Genomic DNA, 18,936 nt, shown 5'->3' with positions numbered 1-18,936 from the left:
GGAGCCATGAGGGAGGTGATAGGCAGCTGGGGGAGGGGGCAGAGTGAAATAGGGATAGAGGAAGGGAGGGGGAGGGAATTACCAGAAGTTGGAGAATTCTATGTTCATACCAAGGGGCTGGAGACTACCTAGACGGTATATGAGGTTTTGCTCCTCCAACCTGAGTTTAGCCTCATCATGGCAGTAGAGGAGGCCATGTATGGACATATCTGAATGGGAATGGGAAGCAGAGTTGAAGTGGGTGGCTACTGGGAGATCCTGTCTGCTGTGGCGGACGGAGTGGAGGTGCTCGACGAAGCGGTCCCCCAATCTGCGTCGGGTTTCACCGATGTAGAGGAGGCCGCACCGGGAGCACCGGATGCAATAGATGACCCCAACAGACTCAGAAGTGAAGTGTTGCCTCACCTAGAAGGACTATTTGGGGCCCTGAATGGTGGCAAGAGAGGAGGTGTAGGGACAGGTGTAGCACTTATGCTTACAGGGATAAGTAAGATAATTCCTTCTTCTACTACCCATTGTTTTCCTGCCTATGACGTCCCTGCTTCCCCTCCCCCACGCCTTTATCTTTCAAATTACTGGTCTTTCAACTGAACCTACAAGCATTCTTCAAATTCTTCCTCCTCCTTCTTTGATCAGTCCTGATGAATGGTTCCAGCCTGAAACGTCGACTCATCGTTTCCACTGATGCTGCCCGATCTGCTGAGTTTCTCCAGCGTGCTGTGAGTGTTGTTTTGATCCCCGCATCTGCAGGTTATCTTGTGTTTTGGAGTATTGTGTGCTGTTTTGGTCACCTACCAAGAGGAAGATGTAAATAAGTTTGAAAGAGTACAGAGAAAATTTACAAGGATATTTCTGGGACTGGAGGAGCTGAGTTATAAGGAAAGTTTGAATAGACAGGGACTTTATTTCTTGGAAAGTAGAAGACTGAGGGGAGATTTGATAGGTATACAAAATTATGAGGTGTAAAGATGGTGTAAATGCAAGTGGGCGTTTTCCACTGAGGTTAGGTGGGACTTCAACTAGAGGTCATGGGTGAAAGGTGAAAGGTTTAAGGGGAACATGAGGGGAAACTTCTTCACTTAGGGAGTCATGAGAGTGTGGAATGAGCTGCCAGTGCAAGTGGTGCATGCGAGCTCGATTTCAACGTTTAAGGGAAGTTTGGATAGGTACATGGATATTAGGGGTATGGAGGGCTATGGCCCGGGTTCAGTTTAAACAGTTCAACATGGACACGATTAGCTGAAGGTCCTGTTTCTGTGCTGTGCTTTTCTATGACTATGACTTCAACAAATTATACAGAATATAAATGTATGCAAACGAATCACAACATAAACACAATGACATTAGTGCAGGTTTCAGAGGGAGAGAAAGAGAAAAAATACAGTTCGACTTAGTGTCAAGATTTTTCATGTTTGTTCAAGAGCCTTCTGACAGTGAGGAAGAATGTTGCTATCCCGATATTTGTACCTCCTTCTGCTCTCCCTATACACACCACCATCTCCTACACCACGCCCCATCCTCACAAGGCCACAGGGATTTTAGCTTGCCTCCCTCTCTCCACTACACAGAGATCAAGCTTCCAGGAGTGGTATCGTCCAAAGGATATTCATTTTCTTCCTCCATTTGGGCAAAGACAGTGGGAAATACCTCCAGGAGAAGAGGCTCTTGCAACCACGTTACTTGACCCATGCTGAGGGTACCAGAGAGGCCATCGAGCCCCAGACCACTTCTCTGTTAATTTATGTGTAATTTGTGAACTTTGCAAGGTGCTTGAGGAAGCTGCAATGAATTCTGGAACTGGAAAATCAGGCCACTTCATCTGCCGAGGATTTCATACTAAGATGCAACCAGAATCGGAATCAGGTTTAATATCACTGGCAAATATCATAAAATTTGTTAACTTGATGGCAGCAGTACAATGCAATACATGATAAATATAGAAAAAATGTATTACAGTAAGTGTGTATATGTATATAAGTATAGAATAAGTATACTAAATAGTTAAATTTTTAAGAAGTGCAAAAACAGGAAAAGGAAGTGAGGTAGTGTTCCTGGGTTCAATGTCCATTTAGAAATCAGATGGCAGAGGGGAAGCTGTTCCTGAAATGCTGGGTGTGTGCCTTCAGGCTTCTGTACCTCCTACCTGATGGTAACAGTGAGAAGAGGGCATGTCATGGGCCTTGGGGGTCTGTAATAATGGTCATTGAATTTCCGCGGCACCACTCCTTGTAGACGTCTTGGATACTACGGAGGCTAGTACCCATGATGGAGCTGACTAATTTTACAACTTTCTGTAGATTCTTGCGATTCTGTGCCATTGTTCCCCCCTGCCCCCTGCCACTGTCCCTCCCTCATACCAGACAGTGATGCAGCGTCTCAGAATCTGGAGTCCTACAGCACATAAAAAGGCCCTTTGGCCCACTAAATCTATGTTGACTCTCATCAATTTTACCATCAGCAATCCTCCCCTCCTCACCCACAGATCCTACCACCCACCTACCACGAGGTGAAACTTACATCAACCAAATAGCTTACAGAACCACTGGTCTGTGGGATGTGGGGAAAAAAACTGGACCATCCACCAGGAAAACATGTGATGACAGACAAAGCATGCAGACTCCAAACAGACAGCACCAGAGGTCAGGATTGAGCTGGGGGTCTCCGGAGCTGCGATGGAGCGGCTCTACCGGTCAATTGTATCGAAGTAGAAAGATGTTGTCGGGATTGTAGTGTGAGTGTTTAATGAGAGTAGTGAGTTGCACTCATAAATACCAAGAACCGAGGAAGAAATGTTCAGTGTGAAACCCGTGGCACCGTTAGGTGTGTAATTGACACCAGTAAAGTGTCAGGTTCAACAGGGTGTGTTTACCAGATAGACATGACTTTACCTGTTGGTGACTGTTTACAAGGTCCTGGGTAAAAATACAATTTGCAGAAGAAACAGACACAATGGATCCAATTACTGGGCTCTAGATTGCTCACATGACCAATTATGTCATTCAGTGACATCATGAGGAATTACATATACATTGCTTTATTCCCCTCTTAATAGTAATGAAGGAGTGAAACTGGTTTCATAACACTTAATGAACTGGATATTCAACTCCCATTACTCTGCGTAACTGTGCTGCTGTTGATCCTAGAAATTCAACAGGTGCTGGTGTGACATCTGTCTCTGGATTACCACAAGACCATAAGATATAGGAGCAGTAGTAGACCATTTGGCCCATCGAGTCTGCTCCGCCATTCAATCATGGGCTGATCCAATTCTTCCAGTCATCCCCGCTCCCCTGCTTTCTCCCCACACCCTTTGATGCCCTGGCTAGTCAAGAACCTATCTATCTCTGCCTTAAATACACTTAATGACTTGGCCTCCACAGCCGCTCATGGCAACAAACTCCACAGATTTACCACCCTCTGACTAAAGTAATTTCTCCGTATCTCATTTCTAAATGGACGTCCTTCAATCCTGAAGTCATGCCCTCTTGTCCTAGGCTTCCCTACCGTGGGAAATAACTTTGCCATATGTAATCTGTTCAGGCCTTTTAACACTCAGACTGTTTCTATGAGATCCCCCCTCATTCTCCTGAACTCCAGGGAATAAGCCCAGGAGCTGCTAGATGTTCGGCATATGGTAACCCTTTCATTCCTGGCGGGACAAGGACGACTGACTAATCCCAGTATACAGGGAATTGGAGTAGTCCAAGCGGGAGGATATAAGGGTGTGGATGACTTTCTCAAGGTCTTTGAAAGAGAGAAACGACTTGATTTTGGCAATAGTCTGAAGCTGGAAAAAGATGGCTTTCACTACTGCATTAACTTGCTTGTCAAACTTAAAGGCAAAATCAAATATCACAGCAAGATTTTTGACATGGGGTTTGACAAGGTTACCAAGACTGTTGGTAATCACTTTGATGGAGTCAGGGGGCCAAACAGGACAACCTCAGACTTGCCTTCATTCAGCTGTAGGAAGTTTTGTGCCATCCAGCACTTTATGTCCTCAAGGCAGTTCATGAGGCTGACTAGATTTGACTGGTCGTTTGGTTTCAAGGGGAGATAAAGCTGTGTGTCCTCAGCATAACAATGGAAGGAAATGTCGTGTTTTTGAATGATTTGGCTGAGGGAAAGCATGTATATAGAGAAAAGAATGGGACCGAGGATGGAACCTTGTGGGACCCTGCAGGAGAAACTAGCTGGAGAAGAGGAAAATTTGCCTATGTTGATGGTGAAGGTTCTATTTTTGAGGTAGGATGTGAACCAGTTCAAGGCAGTGCCATCAACACCAACCCCATACTGGAGACAGTCCATTAAAATGGCATGATCCACAGTATCAAATGCTACACTGAAGTCAAGAAGAATTAGGATAGCAGAGTCACCTGAGTCGGTAGAGAGGAGGAAATCATTGTACACTTTCAGCAGGGCAGACTCTGTGCTATGATAAGCCTTAAAACCTGACTGAAATTCTTCCAAGATGTTGTTTTGGTGTAGGTAGGGCAGCAATTGACTAAGAATAACCTTTTTGAGAACCTTTGACAGGAATGGAAGTTTAGAAATAGGTCTGTAGTTACTCGGTAAGGTAGGGCTTTAGTTGGTATTTTTCAGGAGGGGCTGGATCATAGCGTGCTTAAAGCAGGTTGGGACAGTACCAGTGGCCAGGGAGCTGTCGATAATAGGGAGGATGCTGGGACCGGCTATGTCAAAGACATCCTTCAGAAGGGCAGCGGGGACAATGTCTTCATAACCCATACCTCATATGTTCCAATTGAGCTAATTACACAGCCAGTCTTTGTATTCTCCTTAGATTCCAAATAGATAACCTAACCTTTATGATACCATCTCTTATCGTAATATAACTTTCCGTCTTCTATTTGTGCTTCATATCTTTGTGCTGGTGATTCAACAGGAATGCTGGGAAGATGCTCAGGAGAAGACGGAGATGCTGGTCTTTTTGGAGATTTAAGCTTGTTGAGAGTTCGCAGATCTTCCATTATCTGTTCATCTGTTGACAAGTAATTTAACTGCGCAGGTGTAGGTTTTCGTCTTTTGTCTGTAATTGGAACAGGGTCATTAGGTCTCCTCCTTAGTTTCCTAGTCATTATTGGCTTTACCTCCTCACCTCCTGTGAGTTCCATTGTTAGCCTCTCATTCTAAATCATCTTTTTCTTTTCTTCTAACTCAATCTTTTTATCTTCAAATTCCTTCACTGCTGCTTTCTTCTCTTTAATATAATTCCTTTCCACTTGTTCTGTCTCCAGTTGCAGAAAAAGCTCTGCACTTCGTATTCTTTCCTTGTATTGTTGATCTAGTTTCTCCATCCTTTTTTGATACTCCTGCAAAGTACCTTCCTGTAACTGCTGTAGCTGTCTTTTGAGAGATGTCAATTTCTCCTGGTACATCTGCTCTTTTACTTCCAGGTAGTCTTCATCATCCTGCTTATCGGCAATATCTGTCTCCTTTGCATCCTCTGTATCTTCATCTGAGTCGCGGCCACGGATACTGCGTTCATCCTCATCATCGACGCTGTCTAGCTCCTCTTCATCGTTGTAATAGTTGACAATGGGTAAGAGGAGAGCTGCGGACATCTTCCCCGCTGAGCCGCTCTCCTTTGTTGACACATCTAGTGCCTTGATGGTGTAGCAATCCAACTGAATTTTCCTGAGCCATTCACGTCCAGCAATGGTGGTCCTCCATTTTTCAGTACATAGAGGTTCAGCTGCTGTGTTTTGTCTCCATAGGTCACCGTCACTTTAATTTTACCTTTGGGACACACTTTCTGTCCTGTGTCAGTCTTTAGCAATGGTTTAGTTCGTTTCAGAGGTATGTGAGAAAACAGTTGTTTGCAGTCGTGTACGGAGATCACTGTTAAAGCTGAGCCTGTACCCAACTCCATTTTCAGTCTCACGCCTGCCATTTGTGGAGTGATCCTTATTACTCTTCGATCATCTGTCTCTTTCACGCTGTGAAGTTGTAGACAAACAATTCATTTTCATCAGAACTGCTTTCTTCCATTTTGTATACATTGTTGTGTTTTCCTTTCTGGGGTTTCTTGTTTCTCTGTATTTTGTCCTTTTTCTGCTGTTTACTAGCTTTGCATACTCTGCCAATGTGGCCCTGTTCACCGCAGTTTCTGCATTCTTTGTCTTTAAACCAACAGTCATCAGGGTCATGTGACATGTTCCCACAACGGTAACATTTCTTCCCTTCATTTCTGTTCAGTGACATTTTATTCATAGCATATTCTAGAGATTTTTGTTGTATCTCTGAAACACCCTGTGCCGCTGTTTCTGTTGATATTGCAATGTTCAGCGCCTTCTCTAACATAAGGTCTTTTTCACCCAGGAGCTTCTTCTGTGTGGTTTCACAGTGCATGCCACACACTAACATATCCCTCAACACTCAGTTACAGAGTAAAAGAAAATTAAAAGGAATTGCTCTTGGCTCTCATGCAGGAGGACTTAAAACAAAAAAAAACAAATACTGGAGCGTATGGAGGCAACTGACAGGGAGTTCACGGACAGTATGACCCGGCTGACGACAAACATTGAAGAACTGATTAACTCTGTTGCATTATAAAGCACCTTGTTAAATGTATAGAATATGCTACATCAGTGTTAACTTGAATTTCCATACAATGTTACATTAGGCTGTTACACATCTATTGTCAGAGAAGTACTTGCATAAATAAGTAAACCACCTTCATACAAGCAAGGGCAGAAAACAGGACAAATATACTTATTTATTCAGTAAGCTATGGGTCAAAGTATTTGGTGAGTACATTTTTAACTCTTCTGGCTTCAGTCTCGTTGCCATCTGTTCTGAAATTGTTAGGTTCTGCGAAGTGCAGAATCAAATATCGCTGTGATGATTGTATGCTCTTGTATCAATTGTTTGGCGACAATTGGTAAAAGGTAAAATTGGTAAAATTTGTAAAATGTGTGCAGGATAATTTTTTGAAGCAATACATAGAGGTATCAACTAGAGAAGGAGCAGTGTTAGATCCCCTGTTAGGGAATGAAACAGAGCAGGTGACGGAGGTATTTGTTGGGGAGCACTTTGGGTCCAGTGGTGGGTAAATTGACGGGAAGTATTCTTAGAGATGGTATATATAATTTTCTGGATAGACAGGGTCTGATTAGGAACAGTCAACATGGATTTGTGCGTGGAAGGTCATGTTTGACAAATCTTATTGAATTTTTTGATGAGGATACTAAGAAAGTTGACGAGGGTAAAATGGTGGATGTTGTCTATATGGACTTCAGTAAGGCCTTTGACAAGGTTCCACATGGAAGGTTAGTTAGGAAGGGTCAATCGTTAGGCATTAATATGGAAGTAGTAAAATGGGTTCAGCAGTGGCTAGATGGGAGCCGCCAGAGAGTAGTGGTGGATAACTGTTCGTCAGATTGGAGGACGGTGTGTAGTCGTGTGCCTCAAGGATCTGTACTGGGTCCAATGTTGTTTGTCATATACATTAATGATTTGGATGATGGGATGGTAAATTGGATTAGTAAGTATGCAGATGATACTAAGATAAGTGGTGTTATGGATGATGAGGTAGGTTTTCAAAACTTGCAGAGAGATTTAGGACAGTTGGAAGAGTGGGCTGAAAGATGGCAGATGGAGTTTAATGCTGAAAAATGTGAAGTGCTACATTTTGGTAGGACTAATCAAAATAGGACATACATGGTAAATGGTAGGGCATTAAAGAATGTTTTAGAACAGAGGGATCTAGGAATAATGGTGCATAGTTCCCTGAAGATGGAATCTCATGTGGATAGGGTGGTGAAGAAAGCTTTTGGTTTGCTGGTCTCTAATAATCAGAGCATTGAGTATAGGAGTTGGGATGTAATGTTGAATTTGTATAAGGCATTGGTAAGGCCAGATCTGGAGTATTGTGTACAGTTCTGGTCACCGAATTATAGAAAAGATGTCAACAAAATTGAGAGAGTACAGAGGAGGTTTACTAAAATGTTGCCTGGGTTTCATCTCCTAAGTTACAGAGAAAGGTTGAACAAGTTAGGTCTTTATTCTTTGGAGCGTAGAAGGTTGAGGGGAGACTTGATAGAGGTGATTAAAATTATGAGGGGGATTGATAGAGTTGACGTGGTTAGACTTTTTTCATTGAGAGTGGGGAAGATTCAAACAAGAGGGCATGGGTTGAGAATTAGAGGACAAAAGTTTAGGGGTAACATAAGGGGGAACTTCTTTACTCAGAGAGTGGTAGCTGTGTGGAATGAGCTTCCAGCAGAAGTGGTTGAGGCAGGTTCGATGTTGTCGTTTAAAGTTAAATTGGATAGATATATGGACAGGAAAGGAATGGAGGGTTATGGGCTGAATGCAGGTCAGTGGGAATAGGATAGGGTAAGGGTTTGGCACAGACTAGAAGGGATGAGATGGCCTGTTTCTGTGCTGTAATTGTCATATGGTTATAATAAAGTAGTAATAATAATATTAATAATAAGAAAACAATGAAATGCCGCGCTGTCGCCATCTGTTCTGGCACGTCATGACAGCGGTTTTAAAAAGCTCCGTTTACCCCGTACGCGCTGCAACGGATATTAGGCGTTTTCAGATTTATTCACTCTGGAGACCGTTTCTGAAAATCTCCATTTTCGGGAGATGAAAATGCCGTTTTAGTGTAGACACTACGCCGGATAATTTTGAAAACAAAGCTTTTTCTCTTTTTCTCTTCATTTTGACCCTCTGTCCACACTAAAATGGTGTTTTCATCTCCCGAAAACGGAGATTTTCAGAAACGGTCTCCAGAGTGAATAAATCTGAAAACGCCTAATATCGGTTGCAGCGCGTACGGGATAAACGGAGCTTTTTAAAACTGCTGTCATGACGTGCCGGAACAGATGGCGACAGCGCGGCATTTCATTGTTTTCTTCTTCTTCTTCTTATTATTACTACTTTATTGTCGCCAAACAATTGATACTAGAGCGTACGATCATCACAGCGATATTTGATTCTGCGCTTTGCAGAACCTAACAGTTTCAGAACAGACGGCAACGAGACTGAAGCCAGAAGAGTTAGAAATGTACTCACCAAATACTTTGACCCATAGCTTACTGAATAAATAAGTATACTCACTTTGCCCTGTTTTCTGTCCTTGCTTGTATGAAGGTGGTTTATCTATTTATGCAAGTACTTCTCTGACAATGGATGTGCAACAGCCTAATGTAACTTTGTATGGAAATACAAGATAACACTGATGCAGACATGTTTTATACATTTAACAAGGTACTTTATTAATGCAACAGAGTTAGTCAGTTTTTCAATGTTCGTCATCAGCCGGGTCATACTCTCCGTGAACTCCCTACCGGTTGCCTCCATATGCTCCAGTATTTGTTTTTTTTTAGTTTTAAGTCCCCCTGCGCGAGAGCCAACAGCAATTCCTTTTAAGTTTTTCTAGTCTGTAACTGGACAAATGTGCACCAAGTATACCGTTTCCTCTTTGCTTGTTTTCTGTGTGTCCTGCGCGTGCCCAGTAGGAGGACATTCGCCCAAATATCTGTTCTAATGTGGATGGAGATATTTTTGAAAATGTCTGATGTGGACGCCTATCGTTTACACGAGAAACCGGTGTTTTCAAAATTATCCGGTCTAGTGTGGACATAGCCATCCAGATGTGTGTGTAGCTCCTTTTTATCTCCCTTCTAAGGCAGGCAGATCCTCTACCCTTGAGGGTCAGCACGGGCTGTAGTCTCAGCTGGACATGCTGCGGCTCCCACTGTGTCTCTTGGTCTCTCAACGTTCCTGACCCCGGCTGTGCTCCCGCTTCCTTTCAGTCTTATGGCCACACTCTGTCTCCTTCTCCCGCTCCTTGGCTCGTTCCTTGCGCTCTTCTTCTGAGTGTCGTTATCAATTAAAACACGGCATTCCAATACGATGTAGATTCATTAACCTCATCGCGAATTTGTTGTGAATGTGGCCGGGTTACACAACAATGCTATTAATAAAAACGCGCTGGAGATGGGAGCTAAGGTTCATGGTTCTTTACTGGCAGAAACTGAACTCGGCACACACGTGCTGATCAATATGCGCCTAATAGGGCATGCTCAATATGCACCTAATAGTGCATTCAACGACAAGTTACTAAAACATAAAGTAGTCCCTTATAATACTGTAGGCTATACAGTACATACTGAAATACCAACACATTGGAATTTAGTTTCTCCTTCTTAAATTTCAAAGTGAACTCGATCATATTGTGATCACTGTTCCCCAAAGGTCCCTTAACCTTAAGCTCTCTAATCACCTCTGGATCATTGCACAACACCCAATCCAGCACAGCCGATCTCCTAGTGGGCTCAACAACAAGCTGTTCTAAAAAGCCATCCCTTAGAATTCTACAAATTCTCTCTCTTGAAGTCTAGTACTGACCTGGTTTTTCCAATCCACTTTCATGTTAAAATCCCCAACAGTTATCATGACATTGCCTGTCTGACACACCTTTTCTATCTCCTGCTGTAATTTGCAACCCACATCTGGGCTGCTGTTGGGAGGCCTGTGTACAACTGCCATTAGGGTCCTTTTACCCTTGTCATTTCTTAACTTAACCCATAGAGACTCTACACCTTGCGATCCTATGTTATCCCTTTCTAATAATTTAATATTATTTCTTATACACAGGTCCACACCACCACCTCTGCCTACTAACCTATCTTTCTGATACACCATATAACCTTGGACGTTCAGCTCCCAATGGCAGGCATTCTTTAGCAAAATTTCAGAGATGGCCACAATGTCATACTTGCCAATCTGTAGCTGAATTTCAAGATCGTCCATTTTATTTCTTAAGCTGCGTGCATTCAAATATAACACTTTCAGTCCAGTATTTGTTTCTTTCTGTTTTAATTGCACCACACCTCTATTGCCCTGTAACTCGTCCTACTGGCTATGATTAAGCCTCATTTCCTGCCTGTCCTTTCTATTATCTCTGTTGCACACTATCTTGATATACTTCTGTTTTCCCCTTCCTGAGCCCTGTCACTCTGGTTCCCATCCTCCTGCCAAATTAGTTTAAACCCTTCTTAAGAGCTCTATTAAACCTGACTGCTAGGATGTTGGACCTCTTTGGGTTCAGGTGTAACTCGTCCTTTTTGTACAGGTCGTACCTCCCCCAGAAGAGGCCCCAGTGATCCAGGAACCCGAAACCCTGCCCCCTACACCAGTCTCTCAGCCATGCATTAATATGCCAGATCATGCTAATCCTGTGCCTCATTAGCACGTGACTCAATCAGCAATCCTGAGATTACTACCTTGGAGGTCCTGCTTTTCAGCTTCCTACCCAACTCCCTGAATTCTCTCTTCAGGACCTCCTCCCTTTTTCTACCTATATCATTGGTACCAACATGTACCAAGACTTCTGGCTGTTCACCCCCTCCTTTCAGAATACACTGCACCTGATATGAGACATCCCGTACCCTGGCATCTTGGAGGCAACACACCATGCGGGTGTCTCTATCAGGCTGACAGAACCTCCTGTTTGTTCCCCTTACTATGGAATCCCCTATGATTACTGCATTCCTCATCTTCTCTCCCTTCTATGTCACGGAACCAGGCTCAGTGCCAGATTCACTGAAAGTATTTCTTCTCTCTCAACTCTTCAGCAGTTGTACAACTCACATCAGAATCATGATCTTTCTCACTGTGTTCTCAGGCATCCTGCTGAGTTTAAATAATTTACTGACAAGGCTTCTTGGAATCCCATCTCTTCACAAACTCTCCAATGTCCCGTACTCTCATCTCTGACCTTGCTGTTGTTCCAACCACGTGAAATTGTAGCTCGCTCAAGCACCTTGCAAACTTCACTCATCACACGTAAATGAACAGTGTGGTGGTATGGGGCTGGGTGACTCCCTGGTTTCCTCATGTGGGTCAGATTTTGCACTTGCAAGGGCCCCAGCTCCAGCAGATGTTCCCGCTGTTCATTTCAGCTATGTAGGCATGCACACTTTCCTGTTATGGTCATGCATGGCGGGGGGAGGCTGTGGGGGTAAAAGATGGCAGCCCTCTTGTATTGAATGGAGATGCTGTAAGTAAAGATGTTTAAACAAAAGAAAAATTTGTCTTTGTCGTTTGAGTGTTAACATGGATCCTGTTGGCATTTGACAAGAGCAAGCCTGATAAAAGCTGGAAAAATGAAATTGAAATATGGATTTGTGTTACGGAGCTTGAAAGGAGCAAGTAGGCCCTTGCAGCTGTGGTGTGGCTTTTCGGGAAGAGTGAGAGAGACCGGGATGGGAATTTCAGTGGAAGACATGAACAAAGATGATGGTGTGAATATTCTAATAAATTCACTTGACTCTTGTGTTTTGAAGGAAGAAAAGGATCGTATTTATGAGGCCTATTCAGACTTTGACAAAATTTACAGAGACAATTCTAAAAATATGGCTGATAATATTATTGATTTTGAATAAAAGTACAGTCACATGCTTAAATACAAAATGGAACTTCCCGATGCAGTTTTTAGCTTTTAAATTGTTGGATACTGTGTGTCTAGACATAAAGGACAGACAGCTAGCATTAACTGCATGTACAGAACTTACATTTGCCTCTGTGAAATCAGTACCGATGAGAATTTTTGGAGAAAATGTCACTAAGTTAACAGTTGGAATTAGTTTGAGTCAGGAAGTGGCAGAGCAGAGACAAGAGTACAGCAAGCATAGATCTCAGAGGGATCAGACAAGGGTAGCATTACCTGGCACAAATCCAATAAACAAGTACTGCAGGAGATGGAAATGTGCGGTATGTCGAAGTGTTTACCACTGGGCAAGAAACTGCCTGTACAGAATGAAAAAGTTAGGCCAACTGAAGAAGAAAATAACAAATCTGACGATGTAGAAAAGTGTCATATCACACTGTTTGCAAATGAATCACTTACAAATGCAGAGACATCTGAGACAGAGATTTTGATGATAGAATCTCTGGGATCTGCTGTTATTGGTACAGAATGTGCACACACACAGTGTGTGGAGAAAAATGGCTTGGAAGCTATGTGAGTGAATTAAACCAGAATGAAGTGCAGAAACTGGTGATCACAGACACACCTAGTAACAAAGTATTCAAATCTGGAGACGGAAAGATTGTACATTCTACCAAAAGAATGAAAACTCCTGCAAAAATAGGACAGATAAAACATTACACCAAAACAGAGTTGGTACCAGTTGACATTCCGTTACCCCTGAATAAATCTTCCCTAAAGAAAGCAGGGACAGTACTAGATATGGAGAATGACCAAGCAACGATGTTTCAACACCAGTGTCTCTTGAGCTAACCAGCTCTGGGCACTACTGTGTGAACATTCTAGGTAAAGGCATCACTGAGAATCACAGTGGGAATGAAGTTCTAATGGCCGCAGGGAACATGCCCCCAGATGAGAAATACAAACTGCTGCTCAAACTTCACGAGCAGTTTGGACATGCTTCCATTGATCGACTTCAGGAAACAAAGATGCAGATTATTTTTCCATTCTAAAGGAGATAATTGACAGCTGTGAGACATGACAAAAGTTTGGAAAGCCCAAACCCAAGCCTACGGTTGGTCTGCCACTAGCATCTGAATACAATGAAACTGGTGTCATAGACCTACATGAACTGGAGCAAGGAGTGTGGTATCTCCACATCACTGATGAGTTCACACGTTTCAGTGCTGGTAGCATCGTAAACACAAAGAGACCCACAGAGATGGTAAAAAGCTCGATCCATTCCTGGTCAAGTGTGCATGGCCCACCTCGGAAATTCAGTGACAACGGTGGTGAATTTAACAATGATGAATTCAGAGATATGGTAGAGAACTTTAACATTGAAGCAAAGACAAATGTGGCATACAGTCCTTGGAGTAATGGATATCTGGAGCGACATTGTTCTGCAGCAACACAATCAAATGCTTACTGAAATAATGCTAAAGGTGTAGAAAAACAATGGTTCTGATTGGAACACAGCCCTGGACTGGGCCCTTATGGCGATGAATACCATGCACAACGTACTTGGTTTTTAGTGCTTCATTTGGTGTTTGGCCAGAATCCAAACCTTCCCTCTGTACTGGTTGACAGACCAGTTGCACTACAAGGAGCTAAAGGGTTGGGAAACAAATTTCAGCACTACAGGCATTAAGGAAGGCTTTCACTGAAACAGAGTGTCCAGAGGGAATTCGAAGAGCGTTGAGGGTGCAGGTCCATCCTACAAATGACAAATATGACACAGGGACAAAGTGCATTACAAAGTAGCAGACTGTACAGAATGGAAAGATCCTGGAGTTGTCATTGGTCAGGATGGAGCTGTGGTATTTGTGAGACATGGAGGTACATATGTGACAGTGCATCATTCCAGACTATGTGATGCACAAGCTGAAGACCATCAGAACTCCATGGAGAATGACACAAAAAGTGAAAAGCACTTACTAGGCACACAGACACAGAGCACAGAAAGGGATGAGGAGAGTGCAGCTAAGGCCCTAAGAGAGTTGTTCAATGGTAGCATAGACAGTGTGGAAGAGGGCGCAGTTGGGAACTCAACAGATTTGCGTGAACAGAAATCATCACAAGTGCAAAGACGACGTGGGAGTTTCAGTTTTAAAACAGCACAAACTGTGAGATTTGTTGACCAAATCACTGGTATCTCATACAAGGCTGAAGTCTTATTACTAGTCGGCAGAGCCACAAGGAGCAACAAAAGTTGATACACCTTAAATTACCTAGAACCAGTCACGGTCACTGGCACTGCAGGGCCAGTTGACATGTCACATGTAGACAGACTTCATATTGAATCAAGGATAGATCCGGATGGACCATCTTGAAAATGTCAAGATGAAGATGTCCCAGTAATTAAGTAGGTGTTGTTTCAATCTACAAAACACAATGAAATCAGTAGTTGGAGAAATAATGGAGTGTTTGAGGAAGTCAGAGACATTGGCCATAAGACAGGGTCAATAAGGTGGGAGTGTGCTCTGAAAGAAACCCCATTACACCAAAAGCACGCCTGGTGGCTAAACATAAAGGAAATCTAAAAAAGACTCACCAACACATGCATCAGAGTCTCTCCGACCACCTCTTGTATTGATATATCAAAAGCATTGACAACTGCATTGCATGGACATAAAATACACATTTTTACAAAGAATGGAGCTGTCACATGACACTTACAGTCAACCCCCACCTGAAGCCAAACGTGAAGAAACACTGTGGAATCTCAAAAAGTGTGTGTATGGCCTAGCAGAGGCAACACTCTACTGGTACAAAAGAGTCAAGGAAATAAAGTTGAAAATAGGTGGAAAGATGTCATAAGTGGATCCATCTGTTTTTTACTGGCAAGATTCAGAATGTCATGAGATTGGAGTACTTGCCTGTCATGTATATGACTTCATATGGGGAAGGTCACAAAACTTTGCCACAATAGTTATCCCTCAGCTAAAGTCAACCTTTCAGGTTGGAAGCAAGGAACGTGACAGATTCTGCTATGTAGGGATAGATATCCTTGCTGTTGACAGAACAGTACATCTGCACCAAGAAAGCTACATAAGGAATCTTCGAATGGAATCCTCTAGTGCCATACAACGGGATGCACCCCTCAGTGAAGCTGAAGCTGACAATTCCGGTAAAAGATAGGTCAGATTCTATGGGTGGCAAGGCAGAGCAACCTAACATCATATTTGATGTTTGCAGCTTGGCATCCAGCACAAAATTACAAACTTTACGTGAGGCAAGCAAGGTAGAGTGCCAAGCTCAATCTGGAAAAGTAGTCTTGAAATTTCAGCAGCTTGGAAAAGATGGCTCACTGAGGCTCGCCTCACTTGTAAATCTTTGGAACGGAGGTACCCAAGAGGGGGATTTTATTGTACTGATGGGGGAAGGGAAAAGATTTTCACCTTTCTATTGACAATCAAAAAGGATCCAAGGAGTTGTATGGAGTACCCTGGCAGAAAAATCCCTTGCATTGTCTGAAGGTGTAAACAATGTTGTTTATCTGGCCACATGCTATTCTGAGCTTTTCCCAAAGAAGAACAGTCTACAAAAAACTTGTGACACAGACAACTACTCTTTGGATGACGCCATCAAATCCACCAAGTCAGTTACAGAGAAGAGGCTTCGTCTAGAGATAAGCAGCATCAAAAGATTTGTCTAAGCACAGAGAATTAATCACGTGCTATGGTCAACTACAAAGGAACAACTAGCTGAATTCTCTCAATTCCTCTGTCTCTGCCACATCTGCTCTCAGGATGAGGCTTTTCATTCCAGAATGAAGGAGATGTTCTCGTTTTTCAAAGAAAGGGGCTTCCCTTCCTCCACCATCAACACTGCCCTCAATTGCATCTCTTCCATTTCACACATGTAACTCCTGCTTCGGCTAGCAGATTAATATAGGGGTGATAACCCCCGGCCTGGCCAAACTTAGAAAAATCTCGTTTGGGTGGATGCTGCGCGATGTGTCCCCATTGCAAATCAGTACCCTGAAATAACAAACAGTACATAATATGCGATTAAATGATTAAATTTTATAATTCTTACTTTGACTATATGGTTAGTAAAGAAACAATAAAAAGAAAAAAAAGAGCCCAATCTTACTAAACAGTCTGTTGCGCAAAGTTGGAGCTCAGTAATAAGTTGACAGCCCACCATCGACCTGTTACAATCAGCGGCTGGAGCGGACCAAAGTGCAGGACACAGGCACGGAGAGCGGGTTAGGATTCTTATGTGGACTTGAACGTTGACTTGTACTGGGAGCCTGGACTTGGACTTGACTTGGACACCGAGCCAGGACTTGGACTTGGAGACAGAGCCGGGGCTCGGAACTTGGACTCAGACACGGACTTTGGACTTGCACTTGGACACGGAGACGACTACAACAAACAACGACAGACAATTCATATCGCGGCTCGGAGCAGCGACAAACAGCCTGTAATACTCAGCGGGACAGAAGACGACAGCAACAAACAACGACAGATAATACGTATTGCAGCTTGGAGCAGCGGTAAACTTCTGGCAATACTCAGCCGGACACAAGACGACAAAAACAAACAACGACAGTCCATTTGTATCTCGACTCCGGGTAGCACGTGAAGCGGCAAAGGGCTGGCAAAACTCAGCTGGATGGCAGGCTCTCGACTCGACCTGGGAACTGCAGACGACAGACTCTCGACTCAACCCAGGAACTGCAGATGACAGGCTCTCGACTCGACCCAGGAACTGCGGACAACAGGCTCTCAACTCGACCCAGGAACTGCAGACGACAGACTCTCGACTGGACTCAGGAACAGCGGACGACAGGCTGTCGACTCAACCCAGGAACTGTGGACCATAGGCTCTCGACTCGACTCATTCCTGGCGGCCCAAAATGAGCATAGCCGCACTGCTGAGGTGACGAACCAACACCGAGTAGATGAAAGCCAGAGTTTTTATGCTGCGGGTTCGAACGAGGATCAGGTGCCCTAATCAAGGAGCCCAGTGGAACACGGGGAAAAGGAAATTAACTGAAATGAGGAGTTAACGGACCGGACCGTGACACGATGTTCTCCGATCGTCGCTGTCCTTCGGAGCCTCGCACATCTGCTTTCTCCCCATCCTCCTGCCAGGGATATGGTTCCTCTTGTCCTCACCTACCACTCCACCAGCCTCCGCATCCAGCACATAACTCTCCATAACTTCCGCCATCTCCAACGGGATCCCACCACCAAGCACATCTTTCTCCCTCCACACCCGAAGTTTCTGCTTTCAGCAGGGATCGCTCCCTATGGGACTCCTTTGTCTATTTGTCGCTCCCCACTGATCTCTCTCCCGGCACTTATCCTTGCAAGCAGAACAAGTGTAACACCTGCCCTTACACTTCCTCCCTCACTACCATTCAGGACCCCAAACAGTCCTTCCAGGTGAGGCGACACTTCACCTGTGAGTCTGTTGGGGTCATCTACTGTGTCTGGTGCTCCCGGTGTGGCCTCCTGTTTATCGGTGAGACCTGATGTAGATTGGGAGACTGCTTCGTTGAGCACCTCTGCTCCATCCACTAGAAGAAGTGGGATCTCCCAGTGGCCACCCATTTCAATTCTACTTCCGATTCCCATTCCGATATGCCTCCTCCACTGTTGTGATGAGGCCACACTCAGGCTGGAGAACAACATCTTATATTCCGACTGGATAGCCTCCAACCTGTTGACATGAACATCGATTTCTCGAACTTCCAGTAATGCCCCCCTGCCCTCTCCACTGGTCTCCATCCCCTTTTCCCTCTCTCACCTTATCTACATGCCCGCCCATCGCCTCCCTCTGGTGCTCCTCCCCCTTTTCCTTTCTTCCATGGCCTTCTGCTCTCTCCTGTTAGATACACCCTTCTCCAGGCCTGTATCTCTTTCACCAATCAACTTCCCAGCTCTTTACTTCATCCATCTCTCTCCCAGTTTCACCCATCATCTTGTGATTCTCTCTCCCCTCCCTCATCTTGTAACTCTACTCCTCATCTTTTTTTCTCCAGTCTTGCTGAAGGGTCTCGGCCTGAAACATTGACTGTACTCTTATCCATTGTTGCTGCCTGGCCTGTTGAGTTCCTCCAGCATTTTGTGTGTGTTGCTTGGATTTCCAGCATTTGCAGATTTTATCCTGTTTGTAGCTAGCTGACTTTCACAAAGAAGGGTGCATCAGCTCTTGTGCTGTTAAAGGCACTTAGTGAAGGAATTTGATACTTTAAAAACTGTTACAATATCAAGGGTTAGAACTAATTCTCATATCCTAATGGATATATATATAGAAGGATGGGAGATTGTTGAGTTCTGTTCACACGGACTACATAATTATTTAGTCTGCATGCACACTTCTCCTGTTATGGGCGTGTGCACAGGGGGGAGGATTGTGGGGATAAAAAGTGGCGGCCCTCATGAACTGAATGGAGATGTTGAAAGTAAAGTTGTTTAAATGAAAGGAAACATGTCTTTGTTCTTTGACTAAAT

At 43.9% G+C, this 18,936-nt stretch overlaps 1 pseudogene; it reads right to left on the bottom strand.

Annotated features, from left to right (window-relative positions):
- Positions 1–4,709: 4,709 nt before the first annotated feature.
- Positions 4,710–5,582, bottom strand: LOC134352533 (sin3 histone deacetylase corepressor complex component SDS3-like; annotated as a pseudogene).
- Positions 5,583–18,936: the final 13,354 nt, after the last annotated feature.

This window comes from Mobula hypostoma, chromosome 10, assembly GCF_963921235.1.
Source record: "Mobula hypostoma chromosome 10, sMobHyp1.1, whole genome shotgun sequence".
Lineage (NCBI taxonomy): Eukaryota > Metazoa > Chordata > Chondrichthyes > Myliobatiformes > Myliobatidae > Mobula > Mobula hypostoma.
Note: the sequence above shows the minus strand (reverse complement) of the source record. Positions and strands in the feature narration are given on the sequence as shown.